Source organism: Lathyrus oleraceus, chromosome 5, assembly GCF_024323335.1.
Source record: "Lathyrus oleraceus cultivar Zhongwan6 chromosome 5, CAAS_Psat_ZW6_1.0, whole genome shotgun sequence".
Lineage (NCBI taxonomy): Eukaryota > Viridiplantae > Streptophyta > Magnoliopsida > Fabales > Fabaceae > Lathyrus > Lathyrus oleraceus.
In genome coordinates, this window is record NC_066583.1 from 584,823,805 (window position 1) to 584,837,407 (window position 13,603).

Consider the following 13,603-nt stretch of genomic DNA (forward strand, 5'->3'; position numbering starts at 1 on the left):
TATAGGTATTCGAATAGGGGCTTCCTTGAGCATAGTTTACTTGCTCTGCTTGGATTCCAGTCAAGAGTTGACATTCCGCAGGAGTGTGGCCTTGGATTCCACAGACCTCACAATTCTGAGTTATAGCAACCACGGCTGCTGGAGGCGATACGTTTAAACTTTCAATCTTCTGGACCAAAGCATCCACTTTTGCATTGACGTGATCAAGGTTACTTATCTCGTACATGCCAGTTTTCGGTTGAGGTTTTTCCACATTCGTTCGTTCGGTTCCCCACTGATAGTGGTTTTGGGCCATGCTCTCGATAAGCTGGTAAGCATCAGCGTAAGGTTTATTCATTAGTGCACCACCTGCAGCGGCGTCTATTGTTAACCTTGTGTTGTATAAGAGACCATTATAAAATGTGTGAATTACTAACCAGTCTTCCAAACCATGGTGTGGGCAAAGTCTCATCATGTCTTTGTATCTTTCCCATGCTTCGAAAAGAGACTCGTTGTCTTTCTGTTTAAATCCGTTTATCTGGGCTCTTAACATAGCTGTTTTGCTTGGCGGAAAATATCGGGCAAGAAAAACTTTCTTCAACTCGTTCCATGTGGTGACTGAGTTGGAAGGAAGAGATTGAAGCCATCTTCTAGCGCTATCTCTTAATGAGAAAGGAAAAAGACGAAGTCGAATTGCCTCTGAAGTGACACCATTAGCTTTAACAGTATCAGCGTATTGGACAAATACGGATAAATGAAGGTTTGGATCTTCGGTAAGATTTCCAGAGAATTGGTTCTGTTGCACAGCCTGCAACAACGAAGGTTTAAGTTCAAAGTTGTTTGCTTCGATTGCGGGCGGAGCAATACTTGAATGCGGTTCATCTTGCGATGGAGCGGCGTAATCTCTAAGAGCACGAGCTGGTTCTGCCATCTCGGTTAAAGAAGGAAAATCTTTGAGATCAGGAAGGTCTATAGGAGGGAGATTGTTTTCAGCACGATATTCCCGAATTCGTCGTAAGACTCGGAGATATAGTTCGATATCGTTGATTCGTAAATAGAGCGGTTCGCCTTGAGAGCGAGTGCGTGGCATACAAATCAACGAAAGAAAGAAAATAGAAGAAAAAGAAACCTTAGTCTCTACAGCGTAAGGGAAGAGTTACGATATCGATTGAATAAAAGTCCCCGGCAACGGCGCCAAAAACTTGATCGCTCGACTGGGTGAGTCGAGAATGGGATACAAACTGCAAGTGCACAGTTCTATCGCGTAGTTTTAAAAGATATCGATCCCACAGGGACTTATGAATCGATATACCGTTATCTAAGGTTACTACGTAAATCTAAGGTGAAAATGTTTGATTGTTTGGGAAAAACTAAGAGCTAAACTAATATCTAGATTAAATATTAATAAGACGGATATCGGTATGTAGTTCGTCAAAACTAGGGAATCAAGTCTTTGTCGGTTTCTTAGTTGTAAAATGAATCGTTTCGGTTAACTTTATTGGTTAAAGGTTCTATCTCAAACTCTCGCTCTGTTGAATAAACCATGATTTTATATTAATGTTGATGTCACTTATAATTAAGTCAAAAACCATATTTTGAAAACAATAAAGTTGCAGAAACTCTTTTTAAGAAAATACTGACCGTTTTAAACACCCTTATCTCAAACTCTCGCTCTGTTGACTTAGGTTATATAATTAAATCCAAATGCTTAACTCTCGTCCTCACATTCAATCTTTAAAAATACTTTTTGGAAAAGGTCAGAATTTAATTAACTCTAAAACTTGCTCTCGCCCTGATCTAGAATTAATGCCTAACTTACACTGTCCAGTTAAAATCTCAAACTCTCGCTCTATTGATTTTAACTTCTTTATGTCTTTTACTTTTGTAAAAAATCTTGTTATTAAACCTGTAAGTTGAAACCGTAAAAAGATTGATTTTGATTTTAAGTTTAGATAGACCGACTCAGTCTTTATCCCTTATTCTGCTTACTTTACATACCGATACCTAGGCAAATTAGCCAGACATGCTAAATAAATAAGAACTTATATCATGCATAAACAGACTCATTCCAGGCAGATAATATAGATAAATAATAAAACAAAATATTAAATAACGATTAAAGAACCTGAATGCGTAATACAATGGTCTTGAACACTCCACCACAAGCCGGTAGGATTTGTTCTTGGATTCTTCAATTAAACAGTAAATTAAATCAAGGAAATAAAACTGGAATATAACGTAAGGTTAAATCCGGTATAAAGATGCACAATAGTTTCCGGTGTAGAAACTATTATGCGAAAAAATATCTAAAAGTTAAAATTGGAAAGGTAAATTTGCAAGGGAAAAAGAATGTAAAACTTGCAAAAGAAATAAATAAAATAAACAATGCTGGAAAAGAAAAGAAAAATAAGCAAAAGGCGTGAAAAGAAAATTTGGCAGAGCTTCGGTGTGTGTAGACGGCAGAGAGAGGAGACTTCTTTTAGGTTTTAAGGTAGCTATTTATAGTAGTGCTACTAACTGCCTTTTTCTTTTCCACGAGTCTTCAGCATAGCTAAATACATGGCTTGGGAATAGGACACGAAGTCCTCAACGTTACTTCCATTCTTCTGAGAGCGTAACTTGCGCCAAAAAGCTAGTGGACTGGTGTGACGCTCGTCACACCATGTGTGACGCTCGTCACAGGAGTGCTTTTAGTGTGACGCTCGTCACAACCCTTGTGACGCCCGTCACAGGCATAACGTGCACTTTCTTTTGGGCTGGGCTTGGTCTTGGTTATTTGTTTCCTTTTTATTGCTTTTTACACCTCCTTTTCTTCCCTTTTTCACTTTTGCTTCAAAATGGATACCTGACATAAATAGCAAGGAAATACTGCATAATATCTGATAAAATGAGATAAACTAAAGTAAATGATAATATAATCTAATAGAATTAAGTCTTAAAATGTGATATAATTTCGTGTTATCAACCACATCAGTAGACAATACATATAGAAGCTTCCCATGACGTTGTTTGAAGTCCAAGGGATCTAATACAAAATATGATAACTTTCTTAACTCTTTCAAATCGGGACATCTGAAACTGTACTTCTTAGTGTTCCTTCGTCTATAATCCATGGTCTGAAAATATTTGCAAATAAAACCTCAGTTCCTTGAAGTCATTTTCGTGTGATGAATGTTATGATGCGCATGAATGCATGAATGCAACAATCACAAATAAGGGATCACACACAAGGCAAGCAAACAAAGGTCAAGGGATGAATCAAGTCATTGTCAAGATCAATCATCCATTTTGGTGGATTATGGTTTTCACCCTATCAACACCTAAGTTCCATTGATATTGACAAGACTTAATTGGATCAACCAAGAATCAAAGGGTTTGTTGTGAGTCACGAGCATGGAGTCAGGTTAAGAACCATCCCAAATGTGTGTACTAAGGATAAAAAACCTGTAGATCATGTTCTAAAAAGTTCCTAGAGTCTTAATTCCATCTATCGAATATTACAGGTTAGGATGACTGACTCATCAACCCATAATATTCGTCTGAGTGTAGTATCGCGTAACAACTATTATCAAGTCTACACTTGAACAGTCTCCGCACTACATCCTAAATAGGCCAAGATGGCTTAAATGTTCTACGGTCCCCAGCTTCTCGGACCCCAAATCAGAGAAAGTAATGCCTAACCACAAATAACTTGTGTGACATCAATATCTCCAAAAGGGTCTCCAATGAGTAGATGGATATCAAGCCAACTTGTTAAGGACTACTCCACACAAGTCGAACATGACTATACCATCCTCCTATCTTAATTGCACTCAAGTACGGGTTAGAACTTATCTCACCACTCAGAGATCACCAAGCACAACAAGCAGATTATATCATATAAACAAATATACATACATCAAATATACAATTATATGCACACACAAAAGTAGGCTAAACCCACTGGAGACTACTCCCTAGCAGAGTCGCCACTTAATTTCTGTAGAGGTAAATTCATGACCATTAAGCTATGGATAAACTTAACGTCAATAAAACCAGAGTCGTCATCGCGCTTTTATTGTTTCCAAGGGAAAGGTATGAACAAAACCCAAAGATAAGAAGTTTTCAAATCAAAACTAATAAAATGCCAGAGATTACGGGTAAGGGGGTTGGTTACACAGAGGGAAGGTGTTACCACCCAAAGTGTCATAGGTACTCCTAGGGAGCCCTTTTTGTGTGTACATGTGTTTTGGTATAAAAGATGTTTGCAATAAATAGAGTGTGAGGATGAGAAAATAATTTATTAATTATATTTTTGTGTTTGACAAGACCTACGGACTTGTGCCCACGTACCAACATAAAATGAGGGATCAAAACCTCGTAGTTCGTGATAACAATTTCAAAGTATAGTTAAGTTCATTTACAAACTTGTTTAAGAAAAGAGTTTGAAAATGCAACGGCATAAGGCCAAAGTTTCTAATTTGCAACAAGGTTTAAGTTTAGAAAACACAAACAAAAATGATTTTAAAAGGAGGGAGAGATTTGAAATTAAAGAAGTGGGAGGAGATGAAGAGACCAATCCTAAGCAAAAATTTAAAAGTTAAGATTTGAAAAGATTTGACCAATGGGATGCAATCCAATAGACAAGAATGTCATATAGAAACCCAAATTTCCCTTGGACTTTAGAATCAGGCAAAATCAATACACAAGAAGAAAGATGAAAAGCAAGGCATCAAATAAAGATAGCCATATCCAAGCCTAGCAACTTCATGATCTCCTTCATAATCTCCCATGTATCAGATGATAAAATCCTTGATTGGCTCAGAGATAGGCATTAGGCACAAGTTCAAAATAACAGCTTCAAAAAGACCATGTAGCAGATGAACTCAAATGGGATCTCAATACTTGCATCAGATGAAAGTTCACTTCACAAGCACTTGGTTTCAAAAAAGTTAGCATTGGTCAAGTCCTTTTGTATTGAGAGTGTTGCTTAATTCTAATCCCCAATGTCTCAGATCAAAACCAACAGTCCACACAAATCTTTTTTTTAGAGTTTTTGTTGGTATTATGTACATTAAGGTCAAAAGACCACAAACACAAACAGAATACACAAACAAGTATATACAATCACAATATAATCACAAAATTAAGCTCAAGTGAGCAAAGTGAAAATGGCATTAAAATAAACAAGTTAAATGGTATGAATAATGGCAAATAAATAAAGACTTGAATTTAAAGTGCATAAAAGTAAAGAGCTTGAAATTAAATGTTAATTAGTTGTTAGTTGATTAGAAGTTAGTATTGCTTTTGTTTTTCAATGTTTAAGTCATTCTTTGAAGAACACTCAACCCACTATTCACAAGCATGGATCCTTGAACCAAGACATCTTCCAAAGGAAGGAAAAAAGGTCAAGTTTCCACATAATACCATGAAAGGCGGAGACTTACAATATCAGTTACTAGAATTCTATGCCTTTTTGTATCAAAATTTAGCGCTATGTTAAGCAATCATAATTGGACTTATGTAGAAGTCACAACTATTTGAGGTCGGGAAATAGAAATTTTAGTGTTAATGCATGTTTGAGATATGGTATTATGAACCATACTCCTAAAACATACCACACTTAAAAGAAAATGGTAAAAGGGTATACCTAATCTCATCCATACTTATGTTGATTTTGTAATCAACTAGCCTTAGGATATAGAGCTATCATAGGTCAATGAAATTGATGGGGATAGAATGGGATTGAGATGAAGAGGGAGGGGAAAATGAAAAAAATACAAATTGGTCAAAGGAGGGTTTTTATCAAATTAAAATCATTCATTCATTTTGGGAGATGAAATGTATATTTCATCAATCCCCTAAATCCAATGATTTTAAATTAAAAAAGTCAAATCAACCTTGACCAAGGTCCAACAACAATAGTCAAACTCCACAAGTCAACACAAATAGCTCAACACAATTTATTTGCAATTTAACAATTAAAAATCAATTAAAAATACATTAAATTAAATTATGGTTGGTCAAAATCCTAAAACCTAATCAAAATACCAAATAAATGGCTATGAGATTTATCATAGGTCAAACAAGGTCAAAGGACATTGGAGAAAAAATTTCATTAATTTTGGAAACTTAAAGGTATTTTTAAAAAATTAAAAATATGCATAAAAACAATTAAATCATGGAAAATATTAACATTGATCCAAAAAATAATTTTAATTCAGAAATAGAAAGAGAAAAATATTTGAGAATTTTTTGTGAAAGTCCCATATTTTTTGGATCAATGTTAAAATTAATATGACTTAATGAAAATAAGTCAATTAAAATAAAAATGAAAATAAGTCAATTAAAATAAAAATCAGAAAATGCTAAAATACGTGGACCACTTGATCTCCCTCATTAATTGAGGTGGCAGATCAAGTGAATCAGAGTGCGCGTTCCATGATACTCCCTAATCAATGTGTCACACGTGTGGTAATCAATTTGGACGCTAAAGATTAAAACAAAAGAAGAGGATCATGTGGTCCGGAGACGCGCCAACGCATCGCCGGAGCCAGAGCTCCGGTCTTCTTCTCCGGTGGACCTCACCGGACTGGTCCATCCTCAACCATCACCAAAATGAAAAAGGAGGACGTGAATTTAAAGTAAAAATGCCCAGGAGCTCGAATCTGACCTCAATTTTACCTAACTCCAAGTATAGTGAAAGATACAGGGAGTTGAATTTTGAGTATCATGATCTGAGTTGCTTCGATTTGACCTCTAAGCAACTCAATCTTGTTGCCTACATTGGTAGAACTTCAGACAATCAAAAATCAACAAGAATTATGGAGAATTGAGTGAGAATCGAAGAGATGAAAAATTCAGAAATTCACCTTCACCGCAGGTTCAGATGGACACGATATTGCTTTGGATTTTGCTTGGCCTTGCTCTGGATGCTTGATGGAGTGGAAATGGATCAAGAAAGAAGCAGGACTCTTGGAGATTTGAATCTCAAAACAGTGGAGATTCAAACTCGATTTTCAATGAAAATCCTTAAGGTTATATTTTGAATGTGAGGGTTTAGGGTTGGAGATTTAAAGCTGGCGCGCAAGGATCCTCAATTCTGATCATGGACACTTCTATTTATAGCCAAGACATTGTTATTTGCACACTTCTCTTCAAAGTTCAAAAATAGTAAAATGCCTTTGCATGGATGCATGAGAGTGTGATAGGCCCATGTAATGATGCATTCAGGTCCAAAATCATGTGCAAGCAATGCTGAAGTCATGTTAACAAGCCATGCATTTGTGTATGGAAAGTGGAAGTTCAAATATGCCAAATGGTCGTCCAACTTTAAACCATGCGCAAGTCACTCATACTTTGTCCAAATTGGGTGAATTTAAACTTTTTGGAAAGGTTAGATCAAGAGGAACAACTTTCATGTTGAACACTTTTTTATTTGAAGCTTTTATCATGATGAATTTTGAGGTGGAAGTTTGAAAAATCAAACATATCAAAACAAATTCTAAGTGTCAAGCCATATGTTCACTTCTTCCACCTTGAGTAAGTTTTTCTATGGACTTCAAATGAGAAACGTTTCTTCAGAAAAGTTGTAGATCTCTCAAAGTCCTTCAGATTGGTAACAAATTTGACCTCATTTTGATTTATCATGAAGGAGTTATGCATTTTAGAAGTTGAGGAAAATCACTTGTTCAATGGTATTGGCCCAAAATGACCTATAATGTCTCCTCATATCACATGCATTTAAAAGTTGAAATTTCTCTTCCTCCAAATATCAAAGTTGAATTAGACATCTTGAATTTTATTGTGCAACTATAATAGCTTTCGTCTCATAAAAAATTGAGCAAGTTATGGTCTTGGGAAGTTGACCTCCAAATTAGGGTTTAGACAAAATGACTTATAATCTTTCACCATAATAATGACTTTCCAAGCAAAACTAGCTCTAGACTTCAACATAAAAGTTATTTGGAATGTCATTTATAGTAACGTTTCTCTTGAAATCATTTTCATATGATAAAAATTGTAGGAGATAGGGTCTAGGGAACCCTAGTTTGATCAGTTGAATTCCTCTGGTCAACCACCATGAACCAACTAGCTAGCTTGATATTCTCTTGACTTTTGCGACTCATTGAGGATCATATATGCATAATATGGTGAAATGTGAAGTATCTCTTGAAATATTTGATCAATTGGTGAAGAAACATGTTGAAGAAGTCACATAAGACACCCAAATGAATTAGGGTTTTCAAGGCAAATCAACTCCAAACTCTTAATGATTGCTTGATCAAAGTAACATGTAAAGATCATGGGGATTCATGTATGATACTTAGAGCCATAGAAAACCAAATCTTGATTGATCTCCTTGCAATGCGGATCTTAAACCCAAGATGTGAGCTTGATAGAGCATAGGTAAGCATCTGCACTACCTACAAAAGAGTTAAACTATACAATGACATATTTTTTTGGTATTTTGGTTAGTAAAATGAAGTATGATACAATCAAATGGTGCTTGGTGATCTCTCCCAATGCAAACCCAATGAATGAGGGGTAAGGAAGATGCCAAGTTGTGATCCCAATGCTAATGCATATGATAATAAGAGCATGATGGATCTTAGGGTCAAAATTGGGGTCTTACAACTTGGATTCAATGGAATAAAATTGTTTAGGCCTCAGGCCCAAACCCGGTCAAACGCGCGGTTACTATATCTCCACCTTGGGAAGAGGATTCACATTCTGAAAGCGAAAACATGTATTTTCATCAAGCCATGACCGATAAAACGCTTCTCAAAACGGCATGAAGAACTTCTCAGAGAATCACGCTTCCTTCACCAATTATGCCTGCATTTCGTCATCAACATCGCCACGCCAGAATCCTCATTATCGAAATCCTACTTCTGTTCGAGTTCAACATCATCTTCATTGAATCGGAGATACAAAATCGACATTAAAATTGATTCGCAACCAATTTGCTTTGTGTGTGCAGAACCGAGAGGAATCGCGAATTAATGAGGACGCGTGAATGTGAATTATAGAAGCAAGAAGGAGAAGAAGGCTTACCGAATTAGAGCTCCTACGCGATGGCTTTCCGAAATCAATGTCGACGACCGTCTCGCAGGCATCTGTTTTATTCTTTTTATTATTCCTCTGATTTCTTCCTCTTGCTTACACTTCTTCTTCTCTGTTGTATTGATGCCGCTTCTGAAACTGCATTCGTATTGCAGAATATGAAGGTTCAGGTTGCAGGATCAAGAAATTTTGTTGCAGAGTGGAGAGACTTAGTTGTAGAATCAGTGAAATTTAGTTACAGAAGATTGAAGTTTGCAGAATGAAGATTCCATTGAAACTCTTGCAGAATGAAGTTTGGATTGTTATATAGAGGATGTGATGTAACCAACTCGGGCAAGCTTTGGGCAATTAGGTCAGTTAGTTATCAGTTTGTTAGAAATTCGTTTCAAATTTGCTTCAAATTCATTCTGTTAGCAATGGCAAACTGAGAACTGTGTTAGTTGTTTAACAATTAAATTCAGTTATGAAAATGAGTTGAAATTAAGTGAATATGTTGGTGCTTTGTTAGAAAAATTAGTTATGTTATTTGGAAACTATTTGAAATTAAGACATTAAATATATACTGATATCATGTGTTAATTTACTGGAACTGGTTGTTCTTCCATGCTATGAATAATTGGTGGTATTTGTTTTGTATACTCATTAAAGTGTTTTGTACTTCAAAATAAATAGAGATAGCTAGAATATCATTTTGATGGATTTCCAAACGAATTTTCTTTTGGCAAATAATGATAATAACCAAACAAATTACTTCGCCCTGTTTTTCTCCCTTGTTTCTATTCACTTGGGATCAAAGCTAAGAACAAATCGAAATACAAAGTAAAACAAGATGAAGCCTTTGATAGTCACGAGATTAACGTTAAAATAAAAGATGACTATGTAAATGAAATCCCAAAATAAATGTCAACAAATTCAAACTCCTTGGCACCATTTTAAACAAACATGCTAATGAATGATAGTGGTATAGATGAATAGAGAATTAGATTCAAACAACAATGCAAAGGAATGGACATTGGTATGCAAAATGGATTTTTGTTTTAATGAAAAGAATGATTAAGTTTCAAATAGCACTCCCCACCAAGTCACATTTGACTTGCTTTGTTTTGAAATACGTATTATGAATTCGAATGAATAAATATAAATTATATTAGGGACTAAAGGATCATGTATGGCGTCGTGAACTAGGAATGGAGAGTATGAATCAATGCATTATGAATGATCTAAAAAATGTACTATGAACAAAGAGTATGAATGAACCTGGATGAAAGAATGCACATGGACCAAAAGGATCCCCAAGCAAGCCAAAAAGATGAACCCCTCAAACTAGGGTTTCATATTCAAACAAATGGCAATAGGAAAATCACATGGACAAAGGTGGTTAACCAAGCACCAATGAATCAAGAAACAAGGTTTGCAAGCCTCACAATCACAAAAGGTTGAGAATTAGGGTTTAACATGATCAAGATGAAAGGTGAGGTGAACAAGGACCAAGGCTCAAGAAGCAAGCTCATATCACATGCCTCTGGAATTAGGGTTTTAAGCCCAATAAAGTTCCCTAAGAATCACCCATGATAAACTCCCACAATTAGGGTTTTATGGATCAAAAGGTTTATCTAGGACAAGAGGCAAGCACATCAGGGTTTAGGCATGAAAGATCAAGATGCAATCCTCCAAGATCAAGCAAGACCACGATATTGTATTCACATGATTTGAATATATGATGCTTGTGAGAATGAACTCATGGTGCACATGAATGCAGATGAATGTGTACAGATGAATCTTAAGTCATAGGTTGAGTGGAAAGATGAAAAGGGGAGGGAAAATTTTGGGGTACAACAGCCGCCCCTATTTAATCTTCTTGAACCAGAATACGGGAATTGAAAAAGCTTTTCAGGTATTCAAGGTAGAAGAGGATTCAATACTAACGTATCCAAAACTCTTCCCGTTGAGAACAGTTATATGAAATATAGAGATGGCAGTTTGAATTTTGGAGGTTCATCTGTTGGGATTTATTGAGATATTCTATGGGGATATTAATGGCAAATGAGAGTCATGATATGCATGCCATATGTATGTTTTAATTTTTTTATGACGTATGAAGCCATGTATGCTAAATAACAACAGTGGAGATAGGCTTCGGGTCTGGTATGGGAACAGGGAACCCATAAGTTTAAGCATGAAAGTTCCAGAACACCCTTGTGTCGCATCTCGAAAAATACGATTCCTCGCGATGGTCGCGGAAAAAATTATGTTCGAACAGAGTCGCCACCGAACTTTATTTATTCCAATAAAGGAATAGGAAAATATCGATAAAACCTTTTGAATAATAGAATAATGGTAGTTGCAACCATATTCGGGTTCGGGAGTGGATTACGCAAGAGGAAGGTATTAGCACCCCTTGCGTCTGTTGTACTCAACAGGAGCCTTTTAGTTCTAATTTGTGTTTCGAGTGTTAATTTATGTTTGTTTGTTATCTTTGGGTTATAAAGTATTGAAAATAGAAATGGATGAGAACCTCGGAAAGGAGAAATGAGAGGTTTTTTATTAGTGTGCTCACGAAGATACAGTAATCTCCTGCCTACGTATCCTTATGGTATAATAAGGAAATCAGAGCATTCGTAGTTCGGGGAACTACGATTGGTTGGTGTTTTTAAAATGAACAACTGTTTAGATCGCATTCTAAAGGCTAAATGTTGGCTTGTCTACTCTCGGCGGAGGCTTAAGCATTGGTTTGTTATGCGCGTTAGAAAGGATTAAATGGTGTTCTTTTGAAAAGAGTTTAGGTCACACGGAGGCGACAAGTGGGATTAATATGTTGGATGTTTTGATTGGTTGAGATGTTTTTGGTCAGATGACGATCACTCGGATAGTCGAGTAAGACAACTCGTATCCTAACAGTCGGGAAAGGGAGTAGAAGACTCTAGACCACTTTCTTTTTCATCTTTAATTATAGGAAAGATTTGATAATAGTTAAGGTGTTTTGGAATGATGACAAATACTCGGATGATCGAGTAAGATAACTCGTATCCTAATAATCGAGAAAGGGAATAGAAGACTCTAAATTGTTTTCTGTTTCATCTGAATATTTATAAAAATAAGGTTATATATGGTTGACGTATTTCTATAATAAACAACAAGTACTTGAATGGCTGAGTAAGACAACTCATATCCAAGCATTTGAGAAGAGGAGTTGAAATCTCAAAACCATCTCCCTTTTCGTATAGTTTGTTAAGAAAATGATTTGATTAAGTTGTATGTTTGCGGAAAAATGACAATTATTCGACTGATCGAGTGAGAAAACTCGTATTCGGCCAATTGAGGAGTGAAGTTGAAAACTCAAAGTCAACTCCCTTTTCATTTAGCTTACTGTGAGAATATTTGATTTAATCGGGGTTTGGAGATTTGTAGAGGAACAATAACTATTTGACTAAACAAGTAAAAGAACTTGTACTCAAATAGTCAAGGAGAAAAATTGAAGACTCAAAGCCATCTCCCTTTTTATTCCTTAATATAAAAGAAATTGATTTATTTGCACTTAGGTGGGTTAGAAATGACAGTTGTTTGATTAATCGAGTACAAGAGTTCGTGCTTAAATAATCGAGGAGAGGAGTTGAAAACTCAAAACCATTACCTCTTTTATTCTTAAGTGAAATAGTATTTGATTGTGATTAGGTATCTTTAATTCTTAAGAGAAAACTCGATGTTGGATTGAGGTTTTAAATTTGTATTTTGTGAATGGATTCAATTTATTTAGTGAATAGTTCATCTAATCGATTAATTAAAACCGAAAAGGTCTCATTGTAAGGAGGCCCGAGAGTAAGCCATGTGAGGTTGATGGCGATACTTTTACAAGTAATCGACTTACAAAGGTGTTTCGAAAATGGGCTCGACTTTGAATCGAGAAGTATGTGATTTATTTTTGAAATTGGCTCGAATGGTTTTAAATCGGTGAAAGCGATATAATTTTGTCACAATTATAACATGTCATTCATGTGCACTCAAGGCTCGGTATAAATAAATAAATAAAGAATAATCATGCACATACACTCCACAAAATAAACAATTATCTAAATTATAAATGACATTAATAATAATATAATTAATTAATTAAGTATTTAATAGATTATTGTAATTAAATAACAAGTAATTAAAAGAATAATTAATATAACTAAATAATTGCATATTTATTAAATATTAATAAAAATAACAATGTAATTGCATATTTGTTATTAAGTATTAATAATAATAATAATAATAATAATAATAATAATAATAATAATAATATATAATTACATAATTTTGAAAGAAAATAAAATAAAATATTGTTTTATTTTTGTTTGATAACCATAAAGATTAATGTGTATATTTTATATATGTATATAAATAAAAGAAAATAAGTGAAATAAATTAAAAATGAAAGCAAATGGGCCAAGGAGAAAAAAGCCCAACTCTAGGTGCTGCTGGAAATAAAACAGGGGGTTTGAATAGGGAAAAGGTCTTTGGGCCCAACCAGAGTTGGCCCTAACGAAAATGCCAAAGCCCTAAATGGCTTTGTCAAACAAAGACTTTCTAGGAAAAT

The 13,603-nt window shown here is 35.2% G+C and overlaps 1 pseudogene; it reads left to right on the plus strand.

Moving 5' to 3' along the window:
* Positions 1 to 425: 425 nt before the first annotated feature.
* LOC127089326 (uncharacterized) lies at positions 426 to 525 on the plus strand (annotated as a pseudogene).
* Positions 526 to 13,603: the final 13,078 nt, after the last annotated feature.